Here is a 12,453-nt window from a genome sequence, read left to right as displayed (position 1 = left end):
GTTTCTAAGGCGCTGTCTGTTACACCAACATGTCATGTTTGGTCTCGATCCCAGACTTATGCTGGGAACTAGAACTGAAGTGGGTGTTTAGAAATGTTAGTGTATAAAAATAGCAGACCAACTGTGTGGCATCTGATACACAAGAGAAGTGGTGTCCAAAAAACTTGAGGTTGTGTAATTCAGACCGGCCTGATGTTGCTTTATATCCTTTATGTCATGCTCTTGTCTCAGTCAATGACATGCATGCCATTCTGAGAAGGTGTATAGTACTGGCAGGCATAACCAAACTATATCCTAGCATCCTTTAGTATTTCTTGCATAACAACATTTTTTGTTCATAACTATTCTGAGTGCCAATCCTTCCTGGAGCTGAAGACCTGTGTCATTTCAGACTGGTTTTTAGGCGCAAGCCTCCTGACAACAAGCCTGAAATAACTGGGGCTCTTAGGTAGTGTATTACTACTAGTAACTAGACCGTCAGACATGGCTAGCTGTTCAGTTCATTACTGGATTAACCATTTCCTGTCTCATCCCAGACTAGCCGCTGACCTGTCCCTCCCACGCTCAGCTGTTTCACAAGTTATTCACATTGATGATTGGGGTCCCTGAAACGTCATTTACTAGAACCCAGACAACTTAATACCTGCACTGCGAGTTTCCTCCAGGTTATTTCCAGGGGGCTAAAACCCTGTACATGGCGCATGAAATGGACCGAGGGCAGTCTGGTATCCATTTTCTTACATTATAGTAAATGGAAACTGAGTTCTCCTTGTCAGGTTGGAAGACCTTTCTTAGTATGTAGAAATCTGAATATTACTCCCGTTTCTCGAAGGCACTGTTCACATCATATTCCAGCTATACATTTGGAGTACATGTTTGTGTCACTACCAATATGCCCCAGATGTATGTGACAATATGTCCATACTGTATGTCTATGCAACTATACTTATTGATAGGATGTACAGCCACCAAACATACAACAAAAGGGAATTTTTTTGCCATACATCTGGCCAATAGAAATATATGGCCACATTAGACGTATTCATCAGGAGCATTTCTGAGGTATAGTCCGAATGCAGTGTGCGACATTATGCCTTAGCGACATTATTTATTTTGCACTCAAATAAATATTTACAGTACTTATCCATACGCAAGAAGATTGTTATTTTGTGACTTTCTGTATATAAAATCTTTGGGGCATTGAGCATGGATGCAACAATTTTTCCACCTACATTTCTGTGACATGTTCTCTCCGTACATGGGCTATTGACTGACATCTATTGTGGATGTCATCATGTGGCTAAATAGATTTTTCTGGTGAGAACAGCCTAGTAGAAAACTAACAGTTTCTCTAGCAATTGTGTATCCAAATCCCAAGACATTTAATGCACAGGTTACATCTGAGGCCGCTGCCCACAGTCATCCTTTTGGGAAAGAGTTTCCTTAATACAGTATGTTTTTAAGACTAGCACATGATATCTCTCTACGTGCTTGAAATCGTATAAAATATTTGGCATCACCACAAACATATAACATCCTATTATGTATAAATAAGATTGCTAGAAAACAGACTAATCACACTGCAGTGTCAATGCAGTTCAGATATCAGAGCAGGCCGAAGCCTTCATTAATGTGAGAATGAATTGTTGTCATAGCAACAGGTTTTATGGCCTTGTGTTTTGTTTTACGGTACTGTTTTCTCTGTGTTTTAATCAGTTCTTGGCAATGAACACAAAACATGTTGTAGCATGAAAGCGGCTAAGTGCAGATTCACTCTTTAACCCTTTCATATTATGCTGTCAATCATTATTGGCTGCATTTATCAAGCTGTCTGAATCCTAAAAATAAGGGACATTACAGTAATGACAAAAAAAGAGACATTACAAACAGGCTAGACCTGCGATAGAACTATCACCAGAGACATATCATCTGTTCAGCGCCGTCTTTTCTTGTTTAGATACATGGCTTACTAATGTCTCTCTCAATACATTATGTCAGAAATATTGTATTTCTGCCTTAATGTCTCAGCATTTTATGTGCGGCCTCTTCCCTGTGTTACACAGGGTAGGTCTTTGGGCAGTCCCCAATTTCACCTTGCTGTACTGTATGTCTGGCTGTGTTAAAAAGGATTGTATAAATGAAGCCTCCAAGTACAGCGGGCATGGGGGTCAATCCACTAGTCTGTTTAAAACTATCATGTCGTTTTCACAGGATTTTGAGTTTGTTGTCACCAATGCTTCTTTTTTTCAATGACCTTTAATGTGTAATTATCAAATTAAAACTGAACGTAGGTAGATTCTAGTTGAAAGATTGATTGAGATGGAATTCGTCAACGATCTAATGTCTACTGGACCTCCAGGCGGACCTCTGATATCTGTCGTATGGGAAAACAAGGCTCTGAAAAGTTGCCATTTTAACGTTTTTGCTTCATCGCTAATTTTTGTTAAAGTGCCCACAGGAAAAGCGCATTTTTGTTGGCACTTTGTGAATTTTCTTCTCAAAAAACAGATAATGTCATTTTGTTATTGATACAACATGCTGACAAAATGATAATAGATGTTTCGTTTCTGAGATGGCCTCTACAACTGAATAGAAAAATTACAACATCTCCTTTAACGAGAGACTTATAATGAATAAACTTTGGCTATTGATTTACCTTCTCATTTACTCATTTATGGCCAGTTTAACATTTTGGATGGAAAATCAGTTTAGTGTCTAATGTTTAATGATGTATTTAATGGTCTTGACTCTATATGTATATATAATTTTCAGACACAATTTCCTTTTTATCTAGAAGTTTTAATGAGTTTTTCTAATCTTCTAGAAGGGTTTATTGCTCTGGATTAAATAATGACTCCACCAACTGGGTGGATACAGAAGCTTTACACTATCGCAGCACAGATTTCTTTTCTAACTTCCCGTGTAGAAGACGGTAATTATGTAATTATTTCTCGTTATTCTCTTAATTGTTCGCTGCACTGTTTTTTACCTTATTCTTGAGCAAGTGCAGCCCAGGAACATAATACAACTGTGTGGCATGGTGCCAGGTTTACGTAGCTCTCACTGGTACAGTAGACATTATCTCTTGTTTGCTAGCCAACTGTTTAGGGCATGCCTGTGCCACACGGGATGTGGTGAGGCTGGAGCTCATGACAGAATTAAATCCAACAAATGCCAGATCTAAAAGCTCTCAATGTTTCTGTCCCTTCCCTAAGGGCTTAATGACGTGTTATGGGTCCGTCAGGATCCCATCCATTGTCCTCAGAGATTAACGTTCTAGGCTCTTGCTGATGTCTTGTTTGTGTTTTCAAGCCAGGGAAATTCAGTTTTCCTAATCCCTTTGGGAAATAAACTATGCAAAAATTCAGGTGTGCCACTTCTGTTTTCCTTTGTTGTTACTGTGATAATTGATAGGATGGACACATCAATTCTTCTAGGAACAGCAGGCTCAAAAGAAGACTGGCAGTTATTGTGCTTTCATAAATTGTGCTCTCTTGCCATTGCCATAGCAGATATTTATATTTTTGTCCACGTTATCAATATGCACATGCCAGATAAGAAATGATTAATGCAGCCAACAATTGCACATTGCTCTAAACCTTCCTCATCAAAGCTTGAAAATGATACCAGCTTTGAGTGAGCTCTCAAGATGGTTTTGAAAGAGTGCTTACTCACCCAGAAGACAAACTGTTTGAGAGTATCTACAAAAGAATAGTCCCTCAGCTGAGATGATGAGGATTTCAAACTTCAGGAAACTTGTTTTCTGCTTTAATCTCTTGAGTTTGCTTGACTTCCAAAAATAAGCATATTTTATATTGTGCACAGAAGAATACACTTGTGCTCCTGTCAGAAAAATCGACATCAACATAAAACTGGTGAGCAATGCAAGAGTGTTGGAAATGCTGAGTAGAGCCACCAACAGATAGGGCTGAACTGCTCCGCCATGCAATTCAGGGGGTCAACTCTAATTCAGGTACTTTGGGAAGGTACTCTCAGCACCCACTCATGGCAGTGCAGGTGCACCGTAAAGGTCAAGAAAGCAACAACTCCATGTCAGTATCTGAGTTTAACATTACAAATTACTTAAAAATAGACAGTATATTCTTTTCTGATTAATAAATTTATTTTTTGAATACTTTAGAATTCAGTAGCAGAATACTTAGAGTTAAATGGGTTGCCTATGACCGGACAACTGATGACCTATCCCGAGGATCGGTCATTAGTATATGATCGGTGTGGGTCCGATACCCGGAGCCCGGACTGATCCGCCACTCCACTAGAATAGGAGTAGAGCTGCAGTTCTGCAGAACCACCGCTATGTAGTGGTTGGAGCCATCTGCTTCCGGCTCGAACTACTGCATACCGTTCAAAATATACGGCGCCCGGAGGCAGCCAGAGTGGCAGCAATATTTATTAATATTATTAAAATAGGCGGTCTTATTATGACTCATCACTTGCCCCGTGCTGTGTGTAGGTCAACATCATTGGCCAATATCATACACTCAAGCTCTTTTGGTTTTTCCAGACATGCCGAGTGCCAAATTTCATACTGAATATATTTATCGGCAAATATTTGCATCTTCAAGTTGAATTTTATTCCTGACTATCTCTCAAATTTGATTGTTGCTCATAAGGATAAGAAGTTTGGTGACCTGTGCTCTATATAATGCATGGTTATATTAATACAGATAGGTGGAAAAAGCAAAACCAGTTGACTTCTGGCATAGTTATATACGTTGCAGACATTTTTTTTCTCCATTTCTCCACATTAACAGATATCACACAAATTGCATTGATTTAATTAGGATTTCATTTAGCAAAAAAACGGTGTCCAAATACATCTTTTGTTGACAGATATCGTTAGTGATGGACAGGGGAATGCCGCAAGCTACATTTTTCTGTCTGACACAAAAGCTTCTGTAACAACGTCTTTTAGACATTGTTTTGTTTATAATAAAGTCCGTTGGACAATCGTTTAACAATAAACAGATCACAGCTAATACATTTTTTCTAGCTTTTTTTCATCTGTCGTCTCATTGACTTCTGATCTGTAAAAAATTATGAAAGAACTTATGGCAACTGGAAAATCTGTTTTTACACCAGTTCCTATAACATCTAAACTTCTAGATTACAAAAACAGCACCTTAGCAAGATGCCGCTGTAAGACCTGATGTATCTTTAAGGAAATCTTGAATTCAATAAGATCTTTGGTATCCTTTTCTGTGACAGACCTTGTTGTATTGTGGATACAAAGCCAGACCAGCTGTCATTTAGTAACTGTATATGTGTATTTTGTATAGTAAACTGATTTTGTAGCAAGCAAAATGTGAGATTTTAGATCTTGGTGATAAACTCAGGATACAAACTGGTTGGACCTGACTTCAAGTTCAGAGGCCAAGAAAGAAATACATGTTGGAGAATCCAATTAAAATGGAATATGTGGAGAAGAAGGGAGAGAACTTTTTGATTACTGTTCACATCATTTTATGCCAAATTAGATCAATGAATAATGCATTTTCAGCTCACAAAGTGGATGTCTTCCTCTGTCCTCAAAGCCTGTGATTTTGCTTGAAGATATAAAGTGCACAACAGATACAGTATCACTGTGACCCATTGCCACGTAGGAATTGTGTGAAGGATGCAGGTGCTTAGTTGACACAATCACTGAGAGTGTTAATGATTTGGATTCCTTAAAAAATTTTCCTCAACAATCTGCAGCAGGATTTAAATATTTTGCTTGTTCAATTGTATTAGGTGTTGGAGAAATAGAAAGTCTAAGAAAATACACCATCTGCAACACAAATGTGTCTTCATTTTGATCCTAAAATGTTTTATTAATCCAAGATATGCTTATATATCCTGGGCAAAATGTTATAATTAATTACATTTTTATACCCATAGGGTCTTGTAAATGTCAAGTGTAAAAATGGGGCTGGAATCTATTGGTACTGCTTTGGGTTCCCCGAAGTACAGCATCATATGCTCATAATAATATTTTTGAAATATGATAAAACAAAGGAAATTACTCTTTTATGTAGGTATTTTATTACATGCCAAATTGGTCAGCTGGGTTGTCCTACAGTCTATCCTGAATGTAGAGTACTTTCTCATTAACCTACATCATTCATTCATCTTCTCTGAATACCCAGTATGTCAGTAATACGGTGGTATACCATTCAATAATGCAGCCAGGTTTAGTTCCTCCTCCAGAGAACCAAAATGGCAGGTTAACTGCCTTCCTATAAAACAGGCTTTATTATATTTTATATTAGGCTTCGTTCACATCTGCATTGGGACTCAGTTCATGGGTTCCGTCGGACCTTTTCCTCAGGGAACCCCATGAACGGAATCCAAATTGAAACAAACGGAAACCACAGGTTTCCGTTTGCATCACCATTGATTTTAATGGTGACGGATGCGGTGCAAATAGTTTCAGTTTGTCACCGTTGTGTAAGGGTTCCGTTATTTTGATGGAATCAATAGCGTAGTCGACTGCACTATTCATTCCGCCAAAACAACGGAACCCTTACACAACAGTGACAAACGGAAACCATTTGCACCAGATCCGTTTATTTCAGTTTGTATTCCGTTCATGGGTTCCCCTGACAGAAAGGTCAGACAGAACCCATGAACGGAGTCCCAACGCAGATGTGAACGAAGCCTTAGATGTGATCATTATTATGGGAGTCCTGTGTGTTAGACACACAAGGCACCTGCTTTCAGTAGAGTCGTCAGTTCAGCTGAACTGATGGAATCAGCTCATAGCGTAAGATACAGCTTCTATGTATAGAGGATACATAGAAGCTGTATCAGAAAAACTAAGCAAAGCTAAAAATAAAATGCTTGCAAAAGTGTACATAGCCTATAAGTAGAATAAATGCATGTATTGCACAGAGCCTGTATGGAGGCACCACATGGTATGGTTGCAGGGACTTTGTGTGCTGCCGTACAGGCTCTGTGTACAGTGCCATTATGCCTATGTAATATGGCATCCTATGAAACGTAGCACAAATTGTTTTCTGTTGGAGTCATATAGTACGTGACTGGAGAAACTTCTGTACTCCTCCATATGAAATGAGAGACACACAGGGGTACAATAGGGTCCCATAGATTTCTGTTGGCGCGGTATTACATCTTCACACAACTCAGTGGTTGTACAGGGGCCAGTCCTTGTATTGTAATTATACAGTAAATTAGAGAATATCATGTGTATAAGTAAGACCTTCTTCCAAACAGAACATGTGTATGTTAAATGCACGCAGCTTACTATTTTAATATCTTCATGTACATCTTTATGCATCTTAAGGCAGCGATGTATGAAGTTAAAATAGTAATTTACTTGTTTTATTTCACCTTATCAGCCTGAATTTTGTGCGGTGCATGAGGCAGAATGGCTTTCCTCTCTGGGGATGTTAGAGTGGAGAAACTAGGAGTGTATCTCCTAGTGTTTCTCACCTTTAATAAGCATGCTTAATAGGGCAGCACCCTTGAGGATGAGTGGCATCGTATGACGTATAGTTCAGATCCACTGTTTGACTTATCTCAGAGATAAATGCATTAGGGGTATATACTCTATGCAGAGTCATATGAATGGATATACAGAAAATGTACTAGGAATTTTTGCAATAAACATATTCGAAGATACATATGTCCCCACTAATATTCCTGAAGGAAATGGGATTGTTTTTAAATTTAAAAGATTTGGAGTCATCTTACAAGCCAGTTCATTTTGGAAAGCTATATACTGAATAAAAAGTGACTACAATGACTTAACCTAGGAACAGTAGGATATATTAACCAACCTGGCAGAAAATATATGCATGGAATGAATGTCATGAATGTCTGAACTCTGTTTAATATATTGATAGGTCTGACACCGCAATATTCCTATCTATTTTGAGAAAAATAAGTCTTTGAGCTATTTTGGTGCTATTTCTATTCACTGATTCACTGTTTAAGGCCTAATGCACATAGCTGTGCCCGTAATCACGGTTCGTGATTATGGGCACAGCCAGCCACTGGCAGCCGCGGACAGCCACCCTCATTTTTCGTCTCGTGCTCCCATACAAAGCATGGGAGCACGGTCCATAAAAAGCAAAAGATAGGACATGTCCTATCTTTTGCGGAGGCTTTATTATGGCCCGGACACCTTCCCGCAATTATACAGGAAGGTGTCCGTGGTCGATAGAAGTGAATTGTTCCGTAATTGCACACTGTAATTACGGTCCGCAATTACGGATAAATTCTACAGTCATGGGGCCTAACTCAGTATGTGATTGCTTGCTCAACTCCACTTTTCTCATCATAGCATGTCCCTTTGTTAATACAGCTTATCTAAAGTATCACAACTACATAGGTGTACTGGTAACTGCTTCTGACAAGCAGCCTGATCTCTGCCAAGTTTTTCCTGTCAGCAGGAGGTCAGACTAGTAAAAACCTAGATCATCCTGATACAGGGATATAGGGATACAGTTAAATAAAACAAAGTTTACTGATGTCAACCAATCGAACCTTAAAAGTCATCATTATAATATAAACATGTTTTCATGAAAAGTTTAGATTCTTACTTTTAGAAGTTGTGTTTTGCAATTCAAAAGTCAGAGTGATGCATTTAATATTATGTCGCTGGTAATCCAATGGTGTATAGACACTCTTCATGTAGAAACATAAGAACATACAGGAAGATGCATGAAAAAAAAATGCAGGTATGGCATTGTTAGGGAGCATGTATTTCTTTTACATGTACAGTATATATAGTTGTGCATAAAGCAAAAAAAAAAAAAAATACTAATACAAGCATTAGCTACAGTTATTAAAAAAGCCTCATATTTTTGACAGCCATGTTTAGCTACGATTACTTACATAACTTAAAATAAAAGCTTGCTTTAAAAACAATAGCTCACAGGTAATGGTTGTGTAAGTCAATGTTATTCCCATGTGATCATATCATTATTGATATATTTATTTCATTAGCTTGACTGCTACTGTATATATTCAGAGGTTGCCAGCCACATTTCTTCTTTATTTAATAAAAAATACTTAAGAAAAAAACCATCTTTCATTTCATATTCCTTTCAATAGGATTTCAATGTTTCATAGTATACATTCTTTATTTATTAAGCATTATTTTAACAGTTAAACGGTAGTTGTATTTTTCGCTGTGAGCTTCTAGGTAGCAGCATTGTGTAATATATGCTTTTCTGGGCTTCAGGTTGTGCTCTGCTTCTTTGAGGTGCCTTATCAGATCTAGCTGTGCTGTCCATCAAGTCACATGCAACAAGACCCATTAACTTTAACCACCACAGTAAGTTAGTATGTAATGCCTGTAGCTATTTTGTTTCCATTTTTGTATTTCTATAGAAGAGTGAGTGGGCAAATGAAACCTGCGACAACCATCACTTTGTTTTACATTAAATTGACATTTGAAGGTTGCTATTAAATGGAGAGGCAGAAGACAAAGTGTCAGAAGCAGCATAATATTTACTGAATAAAACACATCGGTAAGAATAACTTGGAAAGAGGGTAGTGGAAGTAACAACAAATGATTCAAATCTCCATTCTACTACCATAAAGATGGTTTTCCTACTAGAACACATCAAAAGATGACATAAAGTAATTCTCTTTTATTACATCATATGTCCTTGAGTTTTATAGATGTTTATACAAGCATAAGGACCACCCAGAGTTCTTCGGCCTGCCCTGCCTATGTCCTGGATGTCAGTCTCTGTTCCGGTGTGGCCACCAATTACTATGCATCCGCAAGCATTCTGGCTGCTTAGTATTTCCATCACCCTTCTTACTTTCCACTCCTTCTGCATTGATGAGCTATAGTGTGCTGTGAGCTTTTAGCAGGCGCAATTTTAGACAATAGCATGTGGCGCAACTTCAGAGCTGACGTTTAGGGCAATTGTCCACAGCCCCAAGTGCTACAGGGTACTCCAGAGTATAAACCATCTATCTGAAGCTGATCCTCTTTAGTTAATAATATGTGAATATGTAATTACAGTATATGCATGGGAATTTAATGTATGAATGTGGCCATGGGAACCCCTTCAGTGTTAAAAATTATCATGGCTGAGTAAAGTAAGAAGAAAAGTAAAAAATTCTAGCTGCTATATACAGAGAGAAGACATTAGAATTTACTTCCCATGGGCAAACTGGGGGGTTCCTCGAGTCCTCCATAGAAATTATTTTGAAAGGCCACCTTAAACAGAACCTGTGTGCACATGCACTTTTAATTTCATCATAATCTTAATTGTTATCATTGCAGAAGGAGGACATATCCATAAAGTGTTATAGAGTTCTTCTGAATCAACCCATAAGAAATAGACTATAAGTGATTGAGCCCATAGTCATCTCCAAATAAGGTTATCTTCTGCTAGACATTTGGGGTTCTGTTGTATTACGGGCCCATTATTATATAAAAGCCTGGGGCCATCAGTAGATCCTCTGGTGCTTTAGTGGTCGAGTTCTTTCCTTATTGCTAGATATAGAATATCTCCAGAAACCAAGTGAAGAAACAGAACTAAAATTAGAGCATTCACATGACCTGCTTACCTGTAGTTACGCCGCTGCTAGACGACATAACCAACATCATACTATGCTAATCTGATGGCATTTAACAAGATAGCATGTTAATTAAAATGTGTTGACTCATATAACCCACATTCATTTCAACAAGACTAGGACTATCTCATTTTTGAGACTTTTATGACATGTCTGATTGACATCATAAAAGTCTGACCTGGGACAACCTACTTAAAATATAATGTGTATTAGGTCTGTAATAAATGTGTAAAATATATTCAGCCATCCACTGAGGGCTCACAAGTTAATAAACATGTAATGGAAAAAATTTCTGGAGAGGGGGAGAAAAGACTGAAATTTTTTAGATAGATCATTTTAGTAGACTGTTTAAGGAAAATTCCGGTAGGTAAAAGGCAGCTACATTATTGTATCTTCTTCAAATGGAACCTGTAACATATTGAGAGTTGATGAATAGTAGTCATTGTTTAGATGGGATAAAGTCATAGGTTTAGTACAGCTACAGGGTGGAAAAAAAGAAGAACATCAATCAGGTGGTGGGACTTGAAACTTAAATTCCATTTAAGAAGGAAACTCAGGATATCAATATAAAAAGACCCCCTAAGCAACAACACTACCCACCTAGTGCCAGGGACCTAAGACTGACACAACCATATATATATGGTTGTGTCAGTTTGCAGCTGAGTACAGCAGATCAGTCTGGCAGGTCCCTTCTAAGCACCTTGTACTATGTCTGCATGCAGGAAGTCTGGGGTTACTAGAACATTTATAGCTGTCGTCTACTCCAGTGGAAGCGTGTTCAACGACGAATAGACGATAACAAGGGGCTTGAATTTCACCGGAGCTGGCGTTTAATAGAAAATATAAAACAAAAGCAGGTCTGAAATTCCAGACGGGACATTCCTTTTATGTTTCCCCCTTTTTTAACAATCACCCTTTTTTCCTTTGTGCTAATGAACAGGAGCTGGATAGAGATGATTTGGATTATGCACATGCCAGGTACCAAGTGCCAGGGGAAGAAAGGGAAAATAAAGCTTTTATTATCCATGTCTGAGAATATGCTTATAAAACGCTATAATAAGCCAGATGTCCAAGTGAAACATAGGTTTCCAATCTACCAATCTATATATATACATATAAATATAAAACCTTGCATGGGCCTGCACTATTATGGCCCTTACTATTCCTTACCGTCCTCAGTACTGTTTCTCCAGATTGTGTATCGTCCTGATTTACTGATAATCATGTCTACCTTCTTCACCTACGTCATTTGAGACCCAGACCTTATTAGGGTTTAAGCCACGGTGCAGCCCAATATGGAAGAAAGTAATCCCATACATAGGACATTCCTGCTTGGTAAAATGTGTAGAATATAGATGGAAAACACTAGAAGATCATCCATGCCCATATCTGAATATGTGATAGTTCACTGATAAAAATCAATTGTAACTGTTTTTTTATATATTTTTACATGATTTTAATATCGTCATATTTACTATATGTATAAACATTTTTATGTAAGTTTATTACGATCAATTTTAAAGTTTTATTATTTTAAGCAGAGGAATGGGAGTTTACTACTCCCACTTTGAACTATCACCCGCACCTTTGACCCAGAAGCAATTCCTTTTAATGGATATAAAAGGAAAGTATTTGTCTGTTTGTTTGATAAGCCTGATGAAGACCTGGGTCCTAGGTCAAAACGCGTAGCATGTTGTATTAGTGTTTGTTATTTTTATATTCATTTGAAATAAATAAGAAGTTAAAAACCTATTCTCCGTCATGGCAAATTGTGCATATCTTACCAACGGGAGCGCCCCACATAGGAGCTTTATTTCCTTTTTTCTCCATTCTGCTTCTGAAAAAGAGTGTGGTAGATGATTTGTTCAAAAAGTTTAATTTCCAAAC

General features: G+C 37.9%; 1 protein-coding gene across 1 annotated transcript in view; it reads left to right on the top strand.

Moving 5' to 3' along the window:
• The window catches only part of PLXNA4 (plexin A4), a 715,975-nt gene that overhangs the window by 170,839 nt on the left and 532,683 nt on the right, over window positions 1-12,453 (top strand). The window lies entirely within an intron of this gene.

This window comes from Rhinoderma darwinii, chromosome 3 (assembly GCF_050947455.1).
Source record: "Rhinoderma darwinii isolate aRhiDar2 chromosome 3, aRhiDar2.hap1, whole genome shotgun sequence".
Taxonomy (NCBI): Eukaryota; Metazoa; Chordata; class Amphibia; order Anura; family Rhinodermatidae; genus Rhinoderma; species Rhinoderma darwinii.
The sequence above is the reverse complement of the archived record's forward strand: the minus strand, read 5'-3'. Positions and strand labels throughout refer to the sequence as shown.